Genomic DNA, 15,339 nt, shown 5'->3' on the forward strand with positions numbered 1-15,339 from the left:
GTGGCTGTAGCCTGGACCCATCTTTTGGGTCCCTCCTGACCCCAGCATCTGAGACTAGGAGTGTGTGTTGACAAATAAAAATGGCAAGTAATAGGATATATTGGTGTATATGAGGAAGCCATTTTGTGTAAACCTAATTCGGCCTGACCTTGTCTTTCCAAAAGGGCCTGACCGAGGCCGTTGAGCATGCATTGCATATCTGCTTTAGAGATTCCCTATGGCAAGAGCAAAGGCCCTTGAGATAAAGGTGTAACTTCCCTCCCCTCCCAATGTTGGCATTTCTTTAAGGATTAAGCATCTTTCCTTAGGCTAGAAACTGATTGCTGCGCTCACCTGTGACCACCCAGCTCGAGACAATAGATTTGTCTCCTGCTACTTTCACCAAGATAGCCGACCCACTACCTGCTGTGTCCATCAAGCTCTGTGCTGACAGGGCAATCTTGTGACTATTGTGGGAGGGACATTTCAATCATATGTGAAACGTCCTGTTTGGGGGTACATAACCACTCTGTATACCTCATTTCTTTGGTGCCCTTTCTTCCTTTGGGAAGAAAGGCCCCTGGCTATGGTCCTCAGATTTCAGCTCAGAATAAACTCTCCCAAATTTTCATTTATAGATTGCTTATGGCTTATTTTCGTCGACAGTGTCTTTTGAAGGGCGCCTGCAGTGGTCACTCCACACCCCGGACGGTGAGGCGCAAGCCTCATCATGGTTTGTTTTATTATCACTTATTGGATCCTGTCTCACTCTCATGGTTATTCTTGCTCCCCAGCTGTATCTTTGGTCAGTAACCCTGCTGGCAAGCCCAGGGATCAGGTACAAGAGAACCTGGGGCTGATTGCTGTTTGGCTTAGGGAATCATTCTGACACACGTCCTTTTGATCACAAATTTCCTTGCACTCCTCATCGTATCTTCTCTCTCTGCCCGTGTCTGGCAGGTTTCTGCTCTCCTATATGACCGTCTCTTACCTACCTACCTACCAACCATGCTGCCTGCCTAACTGTCTACCTGTCTCCCGTCCCATCTTCTTCCTACCTGACCGCCTATAAGATCACACGTTGAACACCAACTGTGTGCCAGACACTATTAACAGGTTCTATACATACACACCCTTTAATCTTCAAGGTTACGGTTTGTTTCTTCATTTTCCACTTGGCAGAACTGAAACTTGTAGATCGGTTAGGTGATTTGACAGTGCTGGAAACCGCTCGCAGGTTCTCCTGAATCAGGAGCTCATACTTCCTCCCATACACCAGGGTTTTTCGAAGTGTGATCCCAGACCGGCGCCTGGGAACTGGTTAGAAATGTGAATCCTAGCCCATGCTCCAGATCTCCTGAATCTGAGACCTTGCGTAGGGCCCAGCGCGTGGTCTGAGCAAGCCCTCTGGGTGATTCTGACGCACGCTGGAGTTTGAGAACCACTGTTTTACAGCATGTCGCATCCCATTCCTGTCTGCCTTCCCGCCTCTCTGCATCCTCGAATTGCCAACCAAAATTTGGGACCCTCAGACGCCTCCTAAGTTGAATCACGTCCTCTTCACCCTCTTCACATCAGGACACGTCCACTGCAGAGGGCACACTGGACCCTGGGTCCACGTCCCTGCCTGTTTGTCTTCTCTCTACCTGGGTGTCCGCGCCTCTTCAAGGTAACATATCCCAAACCCAAACTGTCTTTTCCCACCTCAAACACGCCCCTCCCGCTGGTTCCTGCATTTTGGTTAATTATTTCATTTCTCTCTCATGTGCCCAAACTGAAAGCTGAAGTTCTCTCTAACTCTGTTGCTTTTGCTGCTCCATGTGGATCGTCTTAAAACATCTCTTTCATTCGTCCCTAATCTTCCAGCTCTAATAGCATGGTTTTCTAGTTTTCTCAGGTTCTCATTACTTCTGGCCTTCTCCCTCCTGTCTCTATTTTAATCAATGTAACAAACAGCTATAAGAATCATCTTTCTAAAGAGCAGTTCCTGAGCCCCCCAATCAGACATAAAAAATTTCAGTCTTTTGTTTCTCCCCTCCCCCATAGCCCTTTATACTTCCTTTCTGGCACCTTCCTTGAATTATAATAATTTGTGTGCTTGTCTGATGTGATGACACAGTAAGAAAATGAGACTGGTTTCCAGAAGCCGTTCAATATAATCAGCTTCAGTTTTTTTCGTATGGTCACATCAACTGGCTGATTAGACATCTGCCATTGGAAGAGAATTTGATGGGCATTCCCAACATTTTTGCAGACCGATAACAAACATTCCCAATGACCCAGAACAAACTCCCAGTAACCCAGAAACCACTTTTCAGTGACTGCAATAAGAAAAGCTCTGTGGTTGAAAGCGGAAAGCTTTTTTAATGACCATAGAATCACCTTTGGGAAAGCTGCCTTAGGGCCAATATAAGAAGTAGACAGATTCTCAGTATTAGGGTCTTAATGACACAATTACCACCACCCTCCTTATTTAGTCTGATTCATTAAGCCCTTGGGTTCCATTAACTAAATCCAGTCCTTTTGTTGCTAGTTGAGGTAATAAATAGTGAATGGCACCTTTCTCCAGCCACCCATTTGATTAGCTTAAAATGACCTCATACCAGTTTTACATACTAGCATGACTCAGACTGATGTCATCAAATCCTGCTAAATGACTGTTGATCCCCACGGCAATCAGCACCTTCCCAAAAGCTTCAACAGAGAAGATTCATAAAAGCCTTTTGTTCTTTTTTTTTGGATGTTGTACAATGGGTTTTAGCCTTGAATTAATTGTCTCTGTTGACATATTAAGTCTTTAATTTTTAGTGTCTTGCATGCAAACAACTTGTTGAGAGTGAGCCACCCTTACATTTCCAGCTTTTAGTAAAAGCCGTCTTCTAATAAGACTCAATGGAATAAAAAAACCTTAAATCTAAGAACCAATTTACTCTGGTTAGAGAGTATTAGTCGGTGTTTCAGTTCATGAATTATTAATAATAACACCTGACATTTGTATCTCTCTTCTCATTTCGTCAGAGCACTTTCACATTTATTATCTCATTTGACCTTCCAATCATCCTTTCAGGTGGGTAGGGAAGGCATCGTTAGCTCCCCTCCTTGACGGCAAGGATGAATGAGTCGTTGATGGGGTCAATTATCTAGTGAGTAGCAGAAGGAGAACTCCAGTCTTCCTTCTACTTAAGGAAGAAGTCAGTACTAAGAAATTTTTCTAATTATCAGTAAGTAACACCTTAAAATTTTTGTTAAGTGGACTGGTGATCCTGGGAAACTGAGGAAACAGGAGATAAGAAAAGGAGGAATGAGGGAAAAACGGAAGGAGAGAATGGATGAGAGAAAAAAATTCTATTCATGACGTCAAATCTCAACTCTGTGAACCAGTAGAGGAAATATATCAGCTGGTTTTACGAAATTAACGGGCGGCAGTTGTTTCAAATTTTCAACCTTCTCTTTTTACAGAAAACTTCTGGATTCTGTTAATATTACCATAGAGAACAGCAAGAATTTAAATGGTGGGGTTATTTTAAAAGTTAAGACGTATGAAATCAAAGAGACAAAAGCCGCACACGGCAAAAGAACATCTCTGTCCAACAGCCAGTCAAGTGACCTCAAGGGAAAAATGCTGCTCTGCTCCCTAGGGTTCCATCCACGGACTTTCAGCACCCCTGGCTGCTCCCATCTCTTTCTTCTCTGCTGGTACTAACCTGCGGTGGGGGCGAGAGTAGCCTTCCACCCACACGGCAGTGCCAGCTTGTTTCTCTCTGACTTAATGCTGCGCGTCCTGGCCCATCACCCTGTTCAATAAATTCATCGTGTGTTTGCCTCTCATGTAAAAACTCTAAGGTTGATTTGGAACCTTAACAACCTCGACAGTTTGGTACTGGTGTTGACAATGAAATGTTTAAAATAAGTTTTACTCATTAGGTGTCTTTTTAGAGGTTCCTGAAGCAGCCTAGCTAGCTGGCCAGTGTTAATCAATTATTCAGCTGCTGATGAACATTTCATCTTGTGTTCTATGTGGTAACAGGCACTAGTTATAAAAGCTTACATTTGACAAGTGCGTCAGTGGTTTCTAAAGCATGTTTGTAATCGTTTCCCCACTTAATCTCATCGCCTCTGAGAGAAGTTGACGGCGTAGCTATTGCCCTCTCCCTCTGGCCTGGGAGGAGAGAGGCACACAGGATGAAGGCACTTGGCTAAAGCCTCCACTTGCCAGTTATTCACCAAGATATGCCAAAATATGAGCATGTCTACGACTTCCAGGGCCTGGGTGCTTCACCTAGAAAGGATGTTTTCGTTTTGTTTGCTTTGCTAGTCCTGGGATCATTTATACCTAAGGGGACGGGGAGGAAATTGCAGACTGTTGTTTCAAAGGGAAAGATAAGACAAATTGTAACAGAACTTTAACCCAATTTGTAGACAAATTTGTAGGGTAAATATGAAATGATAATAAAGAAATGAGTAAGAATGTATTAGCACGGTAGCTGAGGATTGGAAACTGTGGGAATGTATATTTAAATTCATTGGTTTTGATTTATACTTTCTTGTTTGGATATAACATACATTCGGTATAAACAGTTCGATGAATTTTTACATATGTGTACAGTGGAGTAATCACCACCCAAAACAAGATGTATAGACTATTTCCAGTATCCGAGAATGTTCTCTTATGTTCATACTTTTTGTGATGAGCTTCTTTTGCTCAACATAATGTCTGTAAAATTAATCCATGTTGTGTATAGCAATAGTTGGTACTTGTTAATTGTTATGTAGTATTCCACCGAATGACTACACCATTATTAATTTATCCATTCTACTGCAAATAGGCATTTGGGTTATTTTCAGTTTTTAGTTATCACAGCAAAGCCATCATGACCATTTTTGTATGTCTTTGGAGGATATATGTATTACTAATCTTGGATGTATACTTAGGAATGGAATTGTTGGTCACAGGGCAGACATATGTTAAACTTTAATCAATACTGTTGAACAGTTTTCCAAAGTGGCTGTACCAATTTACACTCATACCAGCAATGTATGAGATTTCTGGTTGTTGCGCAGCCTCCCCAACACTGACAATTGGATCCAGATGCTTGATCTGACTGAGATGTGATCCCTTTGGCAAGACTAGAGGTGATGTTGTGTTCTTTCATCAGGACACACAAAATTTCTGCTTTTCACTCTTCTTTCCTGTTAGCAGCCATTAATATGCAATGCCTAGATCCACTAATTCTTTAGAAGTTGCAAAATGATGATATTCTAATTTTATCTTTCGTTTTAATTTATAAGCTGACCCGCTTTCGTAAGAAGCCACCCCTCATCTGCTATTAAGTAACCCATTAGTAAAGTTCATACGGGAACGTCAGGATAAATGCTTATTTCCTTTTATTGACTCATTTTCCAAATAATGAGCTGGTTTCCTGTCATCCTCAGAAGATAGTCAATTTGTTTTTTAAATATTATTATGAACTCGTGAATTTAAGCATATTTGATGGGTTTTAATTCATTGTAATTCCTATCTTTGTTGAAACTCAACTTGTCCCATCTCTGGCCAGTGGGGGCCTCTTTAGATTGACTCTTTTAAGTCTTTTAGCCATAACCCTAAAATCTTTGATAGCCTCTTTGCTTTCTAGTATGACAAACTATCTGCGGCTGATCTTGTACATTTCCTGCCCCACACCTAAACCAGGCATTTCTCCACGAAGCTCTGATTGGTTTTAACAGGGAATGGTTTTTGAAGACTATGATATGAGAAAGACGCATGCTCTTTGCTGCTGGGTTGTTCACAGTTTCTGGACTTTTACATCAGACAGAGCTAAGATTATATATTTAAAGATAAAATACCTTATGAGTTCATACTGGTATTTCCAATTCAAAATCAGGACTACAGGGTTTTCCCTTAATCTCTTCTATATTGCATTTGTATTGTATTTCTTCCACAGTGAGAATTTTGGTTCTCAAGGGACGGATGGAATTAGAATATCTCATATCTACTCCTGGAACCAACATACCTCATAATTACACACAACACTCTCTAAACAACAATAATTCTTCTACCACCAATCATGATCAATAAAACGGTAAAGAAATTTTTTTAACCTCGACTATCCCAAAAGTCTCCCGAATTCCTCCCTTTTCAACTCACATTTAGTCTTAGTTCTACAAGTAAGTGTATAGTTAATGCTCACGATTCACTCCCATGTCTACCTCTCATCCAAAACTTGGAAATAGGGTCAAGAGGCAGTGGCATGTCCTTTTGAAGCCACAAAGGGGAGAAACTCTTCCAGGGGTTTTCTAGGAGAATGTTCTCTGACTCATTCTTCCTATAGATTACGCTTGAGTAGGAGGCACTGTAATAAATGTTTGGCACTTTGCAGGAATGTGCACTTAAAATTTTTCTTCAATTTCAAGGTATCATTTTTTTCACTCATTAAATTTTCTAAACACTTTACTTAAGGCAGTTATTATTTTTTTCCAAAAGCTGTTATAAATTGATGGCGCACCTTGTGATTAAGGAAATATTGTACTATTTTAGTTGAATTTTACTATATCCTTGTAAGTATTCATATTAACTAATCAAATCTTCTAATTTTCCGTTTATCCTTCTAAGACGTTGACTGACGGTGGAGTGATATCAATGGCTGACACCAGTCAATCAATCAATTATAAAGCATAATTATGAGAACAAGGCCCATAGGTCCTTTTTAATTTTCTTCTCCAACAGAGTGACACAGTTCCGAGTGCTAGATATAGTGAAGCAACAGACATGCAATATTTTGATTTTCACGGAGCATTTAAGTTTCATATTTTGAATAACACAGTTAGCAGCAGGCATAAATAAAAAATATACATATTAAATGCCTCCGGGTACATCTCTTTGTTCTAGATGTCATGGCATCATAAAGTAAGGGGAGTAAATGGTCCCTTGACAATTACACTTGTTGATTTTGAGGCTGATTCAGGCTCCTCATTTCTCTTCCTCTTAAGAGCCAGCGCGGGGTAAGAGTCTAAAACCATTAGGACTTCCACTTGAACGTGAGCTGAGAAAATACAATAAAAGTAATTGAAAATTAACCTTAGTTTATCTTGCTGCTTTTTAATATTTCTGAGAACAGATGGTTATAATAAGCGATCAGTTAAAATGCATGTTTCTCCACCATTCCATGTTGATAGTGGAAAATGAGCTGTAAGGTTGTACACGTGTGAACTTATTCCTGGTAGAAGGGAGCATTCGAGCAAAGACCTACGATTGCTTGTTCAGTGTTTATGGGCAGAAATGAAACCAGAGCCTTCGGGAAGTTTTCTTTCAGGAGAAGAGGAAAAGAGACTTGAATGTCTTTGTCCACATCTTCCCCAGGTTGTTTTTGCCCCGTCAGAGTGAGATGCCTACGCCTCCTGTTGACGTGTGGAGTTTCTGGCGGCAGCTCTGCATTAACTCCATGCCAGGAACTTGTGGTGTGCAAGACGCTGCAGGACGCTAGCTATTAGGAACCCAAAGTGGGAGGAGTTGGTGCTGACAGACAAATGCTCTGCTTACACTAAGAAAATGAGGAGAAAGGGTCTAGCTAGAGATTACGGTCCCGTCCACTTAACTTCAATTCTAAACATGTTCAGAAAGCCACCTGCAAAAGTCTTGGTTTTATAAAGGACCCTCTTCATCACACTGACCCTAATTTTCTTCTACAATAGTGATTAATTACTGGAAGAGCTGAGAACAGGTGTGCGATGTCATTTATAGCAAACTTTTGCCTTTAAATTCTGAATAATACAAGTACTAGTAGGTTGTGAAATACTTGGAAATTATTGCTGTTAGGTTGATTTACACCACGGAAGAAACATTACCTGGGGAGTTAGCATGAGTGAGGACAATCCTTGCAGCAATTCTGAAGTCCAAAAGAGCTCTGAAAACAGGAGGGTTTTTGTGAAGTACGTGGCAAGCTTTTCTGGCTTGACCTGAACTGATGTGAGACTATTTTTAGTCTTTATCCTACCTAGCGTGAAAATTCGTGTTTCACCACAGACATATTAATGTGATTGATGATAGGGTGCTGCTCCAGGCCCTGCTGACGTGGCGTGACAGTCTGTGTGTGCACCATTTCTCTCGAAATCCACACAGTTCTGAATTCTGAAGTGCGGCTAGAACCAAAGGGTATGAATAAAGGACTATAGAAAAGTATTAAATATTTTCTCTTCGCTTTTTTAAAATAAAAGATTAAGAAGGCACAAATAAAATTTATGAATAATACTGAATTTACAGAGGTAGTTAGTATTGATCACCTTTTTATTTTGTAGACTTAAAGGATTTTTTGAGAAGAATCACCCGGTCTAACCCTTCATTTTTTCGTTTTTTGCCTGTTTTCTCATTAAAAAAATTTTTTTATTGAGGTTATGATAGTTTACAACGTTGTGAAATTACAGTTGTACATTATTATTTGTCAGTCATCTTATAGGTGCACTCATTCACCCTTTGTGCCCAACCCCCACCTCCCTTCCCCCAGTAACCACTAATCTGTTCTCTCTGTCCATGTGTTTATCTTCCAAATATGAGTGGAATCATACAGAGTTTGTCTTTCTTTGTCTGGCTTATTTTGCTTAACATAATACCCTCAAGTTCCATCTATGTTGTTGCAAATGGGATGATTTTGTCCTTTTTCATGGCTGAGTAGTATTCCATTGTGTGTGTATATGTATATATATATATATATATATATATATATATACCACATCTTCTTTATCCATTCATCACTTGATGGGCATTTAGGTTGCTTCCATGTCTTGGCTATTGTGAATAATGCTGCAATGAACAGATAGATGCATGAGCCTCTTTGAATTGCTGATTTCAAGTTCTTTGGATAGATACCCAGTAGCAGGATGGCTGGGTTGCATGGTATTTCTTTTTTCTTTTCTTTTTTTTTTGAGGAAGATTAGCCCTGAGCTAACTACTGCCAGTCCTCCTCTTTTTTTGCTGAGGAAGCCTGGCCCTGAGCTAACATCATGCCCATCTTCCTCTACTTTATATGTGGGACGCCTACCACAGCATGGTGTGACAAGCAGTGCCGTGTCCACACCTGGGATCCGAACTGGCGAACCCCAGGCTGCTGAGAAGTGGAACGTGCAAACTTAACTGCTGCACCACTGGGCTGGCCCCATCGCATGGTATTTCTATTTTTAATTTTTTGAGAAATCTCCATACTGTTTTCCATAGAGGCTGTACCAGTTTGCACTCCCGCCAGCAGTGTATGAGGGTTTCTTTTTCTCCACGACCTCTCCCACACTTATTATTATTATTTTTGGTGATTATAGCCATTCTAACGGGTGTAAGGTGATATCTTAGTGTAGTTTTGATTTGCATTTCCCTGATGATCAGTGATGATGAGCATCTTTTCATATGCCTATTGGCCATCTGTGTATCTTCTTTCGAGTAATGTCTGTTCATATCCCCTACCCATTTTTCAATCGGGTTGTTTGATTTTTTGTTGTTGAGTTATGTGAGTTCTTTGCATATTATGGAGATTAATCCTTTGTTGGATATATGATTTGTAAATATTTTTTCCCATTTGGTGGGTTGTCTTTTCATTTCAATCCTGTTTTCCCTTGTCTTGTAGAAGCTCTTTAGTCTGATGAAGTCCCACTTGTTTATTCTTTCTATTGTTTCCCTTGTCTGAGGAGACATGGTGTCTGAAAAGATCCTTTTAAGACTGGCCTGGTGGCGTAGGGGTCAAGTGCACACATTCTGCTTCGGCGGCCCAGCGTTCACCAGTTTGGATCCCGGGTGCAGACATGGCACTGCTTGGCAAGCCATGCTGTGGTAGGCGTCCCACATATAAAGTAGAGGAAGATGGGCATGGATGTTAGCTCAGGGCCAGTCTTCCTCAGCAAAAAGAGGAGGATTGGCAGCAGATGTTAGCTCAGGGCTAATCTTCCTCAAAAAAAAAAAAGTACGAATCTCAGAGAGCTACTGTGGGGATCAAATGAAATTGCCCACATAAAGCATTTAGCAAAGTGATTAGTAAGTGTCTAATAACGTTACCTATTTTTATTAGACAGCTCTTAACTTAAACATGGATTGAGTTCCAGAAGTATATTTTACATTCCGTTGTTTGAACTCAAAACATAGTTGTCCATGTAAAGAATATCAGACGTTCTATTTGATTACTCACAAATACTGTTATAGTGTGGCCAACCGAGTACAGAGGACAGGCCTGGATTTGTGTCCCAGAGGCTGGCGCTCTGCAGGATGGGAAGGGAGCAGAGCCACAGCACAACCTCCCATGGCCCCAGGTTTTCTCCTCGGGCGCTGAGTCTGGAGCCTCGAGCTGCATCCGGTGCCCGTTCTAGGGGAGGTGTTCTGCTTCAACTTTGTTCTCTTCCTGCAGCAGTAATTCATCACGCAGTGCCTCTGGCCGTCATCCAAACCTTACGAAAACAAACTGCCTCCTTCTCCCCGTCACCCTTGCCCTCTGTGCCCTGCATCAAACACCCCATTTCCTCGGGAGCTGGCTCAGGAAAGCAACCACTAATTTATGATGATATGTGAATGCCCTCAATCCCTTAACCTTCCCTGAGTCGTTTACATTTTAAAGAAATGGAACCTACAATTTCAGGCGGTGAACCCAAGAGCAATCCCAGAATCTGTCCCAGTGGGATGTTAATAACGCCCTTCTTACAACGTTGTTTTGAGACTCAAGTGCTCCTCAGACAGGACCAATTGCTCCCTCTGTTTTCTTACAGAACACCATTACTGCCGAAGGTGCTTTGAGGCAGACCAGCTGTACCTGGAACTTCGACCTGGGATCATCTCTCTTAAGCTCATCTCGTTTTCTTCGTGACTTCTTTCCTTCTTCCATTGCTTAGGCCAGTTTTTCTAAAAGCCCTTGGACTTTTTCAGAGATAGTTGCAAGGTGGAGGGACTCTGGTAAAAATTGGGATGTCTGCTGGGTAAGTGTCTTTTCAGTGACTAAGTCAGGGGTTGTGTATTATTTGTAGGAAACAAGAAGTATGTGCAAACCAGTAACAGAAAGTGTGGGTTAGGGATAACTGATGACTAAGGTACTCATATTGTCCAAGCCAAAAATTGTCACACATAAGCTGACAAGTACAAATAAATTTATGGGGACAATGGGACTGAATAATTGAAACTGGGATGCTTGCCAAAGATACGGCAGCTGAAAGAGCTGGGCAGACAAACTGGAAAGAGGAGACTTGCAAGTGCAGCGGGAAGGGTTTTGACATTTCTATATCCCTGTGTCACAGACAAGGACAAAGATGAACACCCAACAGCTCACCATGCCCCTTCCAAACATGACAGAGAGTTTGTAACATCCTTTTTATGGTCCTGGACCAGCAAACAGTGTCTGCCCTCTCTGCTCAGCTCCAGACCAATGTTTCCAACTGCTTCTTGAGCGTCTTTCCCTGGATGTTGCTAGAAGGGACTCAAAAGGAACCTGCTGGTCCTTGTTTGATCTCAGATCATGGCTTCGTCATGCACACAGCCATCCAAGCAAAAAGTAGCAATTATTGTGTCTTCCTCATATTTTTTTTAATCCAACTGGTCCATGAGAGCTTTTCTTTCTGTATTTCTACCACTGACATGTCTTTTCCATCCCTATTGCCATTGTGACTCTCTATTTGGACAACCTCCAGTGTCCTCTAACTAATTTCCTCCCATCCAATCTCGCCCTGCCCACTCCCTTCAATCAGACACACACACACTTCCCTCCCGAAAAATCTCTGGATATTTATTGCGTAGAATAAAGTACAAGTGTCATAGGTTAGTGCTGAAGCTTTTACCCAATTTGATCTCAAACACTTCTGCTTAACTTCCTCTCAACCAATGCACCCTGCTTCAACTCTGGGCCTTTGCAAATGCTGCTCTTCTTTTCCTACTTCTCATTATTTTATTTTTAAATGTTTCTCCCTCTGTTGAGCTTATCCCGGGTCTCGTAGTCAGAATTAATGTTTCTCCCCTCTCTGCTCCCTCCAGTGTCCCCTCTCTGTCCCAGCATGTTTACAGACTGACTTGCACAGGCCCCCTCCTCTACACACCCTTACAGGGGTTCGTCCTTACACTCCATTACTTAGCCCACTGGCACCACCTGAAATGTACTTAATGACAAACGTGTAGAGTCAGAGCTGAAATCCAAACCCAGGCAGTTTGGCTTCAAAGCCTGTACCTTTTACCAATAGAGACCAATTAGGTCTGAATTACAAAATCTTCAGCAACATGACAATTAAGAGTCCTTGGTCACAAGGGAGAACTGGTAAGCGGACACGAATGAGTCAACACAGCTCACCTCCACTAGCAGAAAAACATCTCAAATCTTAAGTAATAGTAAGGATCGATCTATTTCAACCTTATTGAAAAAATTCCTTAATTATAATTCAAATAGTCAGAATAGAGCTATGTGATTGTGGCCACACAAATCTAAAGTCAAGAGAGCCACAAGTAGAAGGACCCACAACTAAAAATACACACCCGGGGGGTTTTGGGAGAAAAAGGAAAAATAAAATCTTTAAAGTCAAGAGAATTACTAATCAGAGGAAAGCAGCTGCTGAGAATCAAGGCAGTAATGAGATTGAGCACTTCCCATGTTACAGTGCCTGGTATTTTTATAAGCTAACTTTAAAACTCAGAAAAATCCACCCATACACATAAGGAAACTAAAGCTCTGAGATATTAACTAACTAATGCAGAAACATATCTAAATTCCTGAGACAGGATTTGAACACAGTTCTGAAAGACTTAAAAATCTGCGCACTTTCCATACCCAAACAAGTAAAATTAATTTTATAGTTTTTTTTTTTTGGTATAAATGAATACAACTCAAAATGCCTGGATCAAGAATGCAGTGTGATTTTTAGCCTAACTGATAGCTATTTATCCTCAGTTACAATGATCAGGAACACAGTGACTACGTTTTTCTGCAAACCACTCTTGCTTAGAATTCATCTTGCACCTTGATGAGTAAGGAAGCACAAGAAATAGTAAGCTGAGGCGTGGAAACATTGTAATTTTGTACCCAGTTGTCAGATGCACATTGTTGCAACCCGAGTTTCAGCTGGGTGAAGAGACTGGAGCTCAGTAGGCCTGGGTTCTCCCTCTCCACCCTCCTGCCTGTCACTGTTCAGCTGTCCCACCTCGTTCGCCACCACCTCTTCGAGTTTCCCTGCACAATTTCTCCTGTCCAAAAGGACCAAGTCATTATTCGGTGATGCTATTTTGAAATGGCACAGTCTTGGTTCATTCATTCTATTATAATTACATAAGAGTTCTTGCTGTGCTGCTCTAAAAAAATGTTCTAGAATGAACATCAATAAGGAAAAGAGAGGCCCCTGGGAAGCCAACTCCTCCAAGACCTGTTGCTTGTGAGATTGCACAATGGCAAAAAACATTTGGACCTGGCTTTTGGCAGTACGCTCTGTCCAGATTGCCTGGCGTCCAATTACAACACTCAGCAGTTTTATTCCTATTGGCAAAAGAATTAGATTTTTATTGGATACCACTCAGTCTCTAGAATATATAGTGATCGCCTAATGGGAGTTCATGGGCATTTGTTATTGGAAATAGAAAACATTCAAGGTGAAGAGTTCACAATTTTCAAAGTATCTTTGAAATTATCAAAGGACCGGGTTTGTCTGAAGGACCAATAGCTGAGATTCCTTCTGTCTCTAATATACATCATACCTATGCTTCTCAGATGTTGGTTTTGCAACACTTTAGCATTTTCCTGTTTTCTCAAGAGGGCCTAAAGAAGGTGCCCAGAACAAAACTAGATTTTTAATATATTCTAACTTGAAAAGTAAGAGCCTCAGTTTTCTTATTTGACTGAGAGGTATTTATAATATCTACCCGATGGGATTGTTATGAAGATTAAATGTGATGATGTACTGAAAATGCTTTGTAGACTAAGGTATTATTGTAATTCAGTTCTCCCTAAGAATTGGATAGGAAATCGTTACAAATAAAACCGTAATACTGTTTAGAAAAGAAGACCTTATTTAAACGCATAGCTCCAGATTGCATTTCTAGATTCCGACTGGTCGACAAAAAATTAATGATTGATTCTGATTAGAGGTACAAAGAAGCAATTATCCTGTTTTGTTGAATGAATAAATGAAGTGGATTTGAATTGAAATTGGAAGGATGAGTGAGGTTTTTTTTTTTTTTTTTTGAGGAAGATTAGCCCTGAGCTAACTACTGCCAGTCCTCTTTTTTGCTGAGGAAGCCTGGCCCTGAGCTAACATAACATCCATGCCCATCTTCCTCTACTTTCTATATGGGATGCCTACCACAGCAGGGCGTGCCATGCTGTGCCATGTGCACACCCAGGATCCGGACTGGCGAACCCCAGGCCACCGAGAAGCAGAACGTGCGAACTTAACCAGCTGTGCCACTGGGCCGGCCATGAGTGAGCTTTGAATGGAGTCTTGAAGGATGAGGAAGATGGAGCAGGTGAAGAAGAATGTTCTAGACTGAGAGGCCTGCATGAAGACTTGACAGTACAGGGCGTTGGGTGCATGGTCTGGTGTGCCCAGATGTGTCAAGGGGCATAGTGTGAGATGAGATTAGAAAGATAACTTGGGAGCAGATCACAGAGCACCTTGAATGCATAATAAGGGTTTGGATCAAATTCCATAATAACAGGGAGTCATTGAAGGTTTTGGGAAAAGGAGACTGACATGATGTATAAACTTCCTGTGTTTTCACATGATGCCACTCACAGGAGTATAATTTGCCCAAAAGATGTCCTGGATGGGCAAAAGCGAGGAGACAGGGTGGCTGGTGGGAAGCTATTGAGTAGTTCAGCAAGAGCGACAATAAGAGAAAAAGCAAGGCTGTAGACTCAAGGGAAGTGGTGGGATCAAATGAACAGGACTTGGCAGCTGAGTGGTGCAGGAGAGGGAGAAGAGGAGGGGAGTCAGGAGCAGTTTTTCAGCCTGAGTAATTGCCACGGGTGGCGGCAGAAACACAGCCGAGCTGATCTGAACACGGTCAGTGCTCTAGGTGATTTCCCTACCAGCCTCGTGGTTCTGGTTCCGGCATCTGCTCTCTGACACACTCTGGCTGGTCAACTCCAGCTTGGACCCTTTTCTCCCAGTGTTGCCAAGACCTCAGGGAGGTCCATTGAGTGCAGTGACAGGCCCTTCCTCTTAAAGGAGAATGCCAGCTACTTTCAAAGGAATGGGGCACTAATTTTTTGGTACTCCCTTCTCTATTTGCATCCTCATGGCAACAGAGAACACACAGATCGCTCCTGCCTACAGCTCTGCCCTTCAAGATTCACAGAGCTGCTGGGTGGGCAGTCTTTGAATACAGCATTCAGTTTTTGTGTTCCTTTTCCTTCTTGGCCCGGCACAACT

The sequence above is a fragment of the Equus asinus genome, chromosome 1 (assembly GCF_041296235.1).
Source record: "Equus asinus isolate D_3611 breed Donkey chromosome 1, EquAss-T2T_v2, whole genome shotgun sequence".
In the NCBI taxonomy this organism is placed as follows: domain Eukaryota; kingdom Metazoa; phylum Chordata; class Mammalia; order Perissodactyla; family Equidae; genus Equus; species Equus asinus.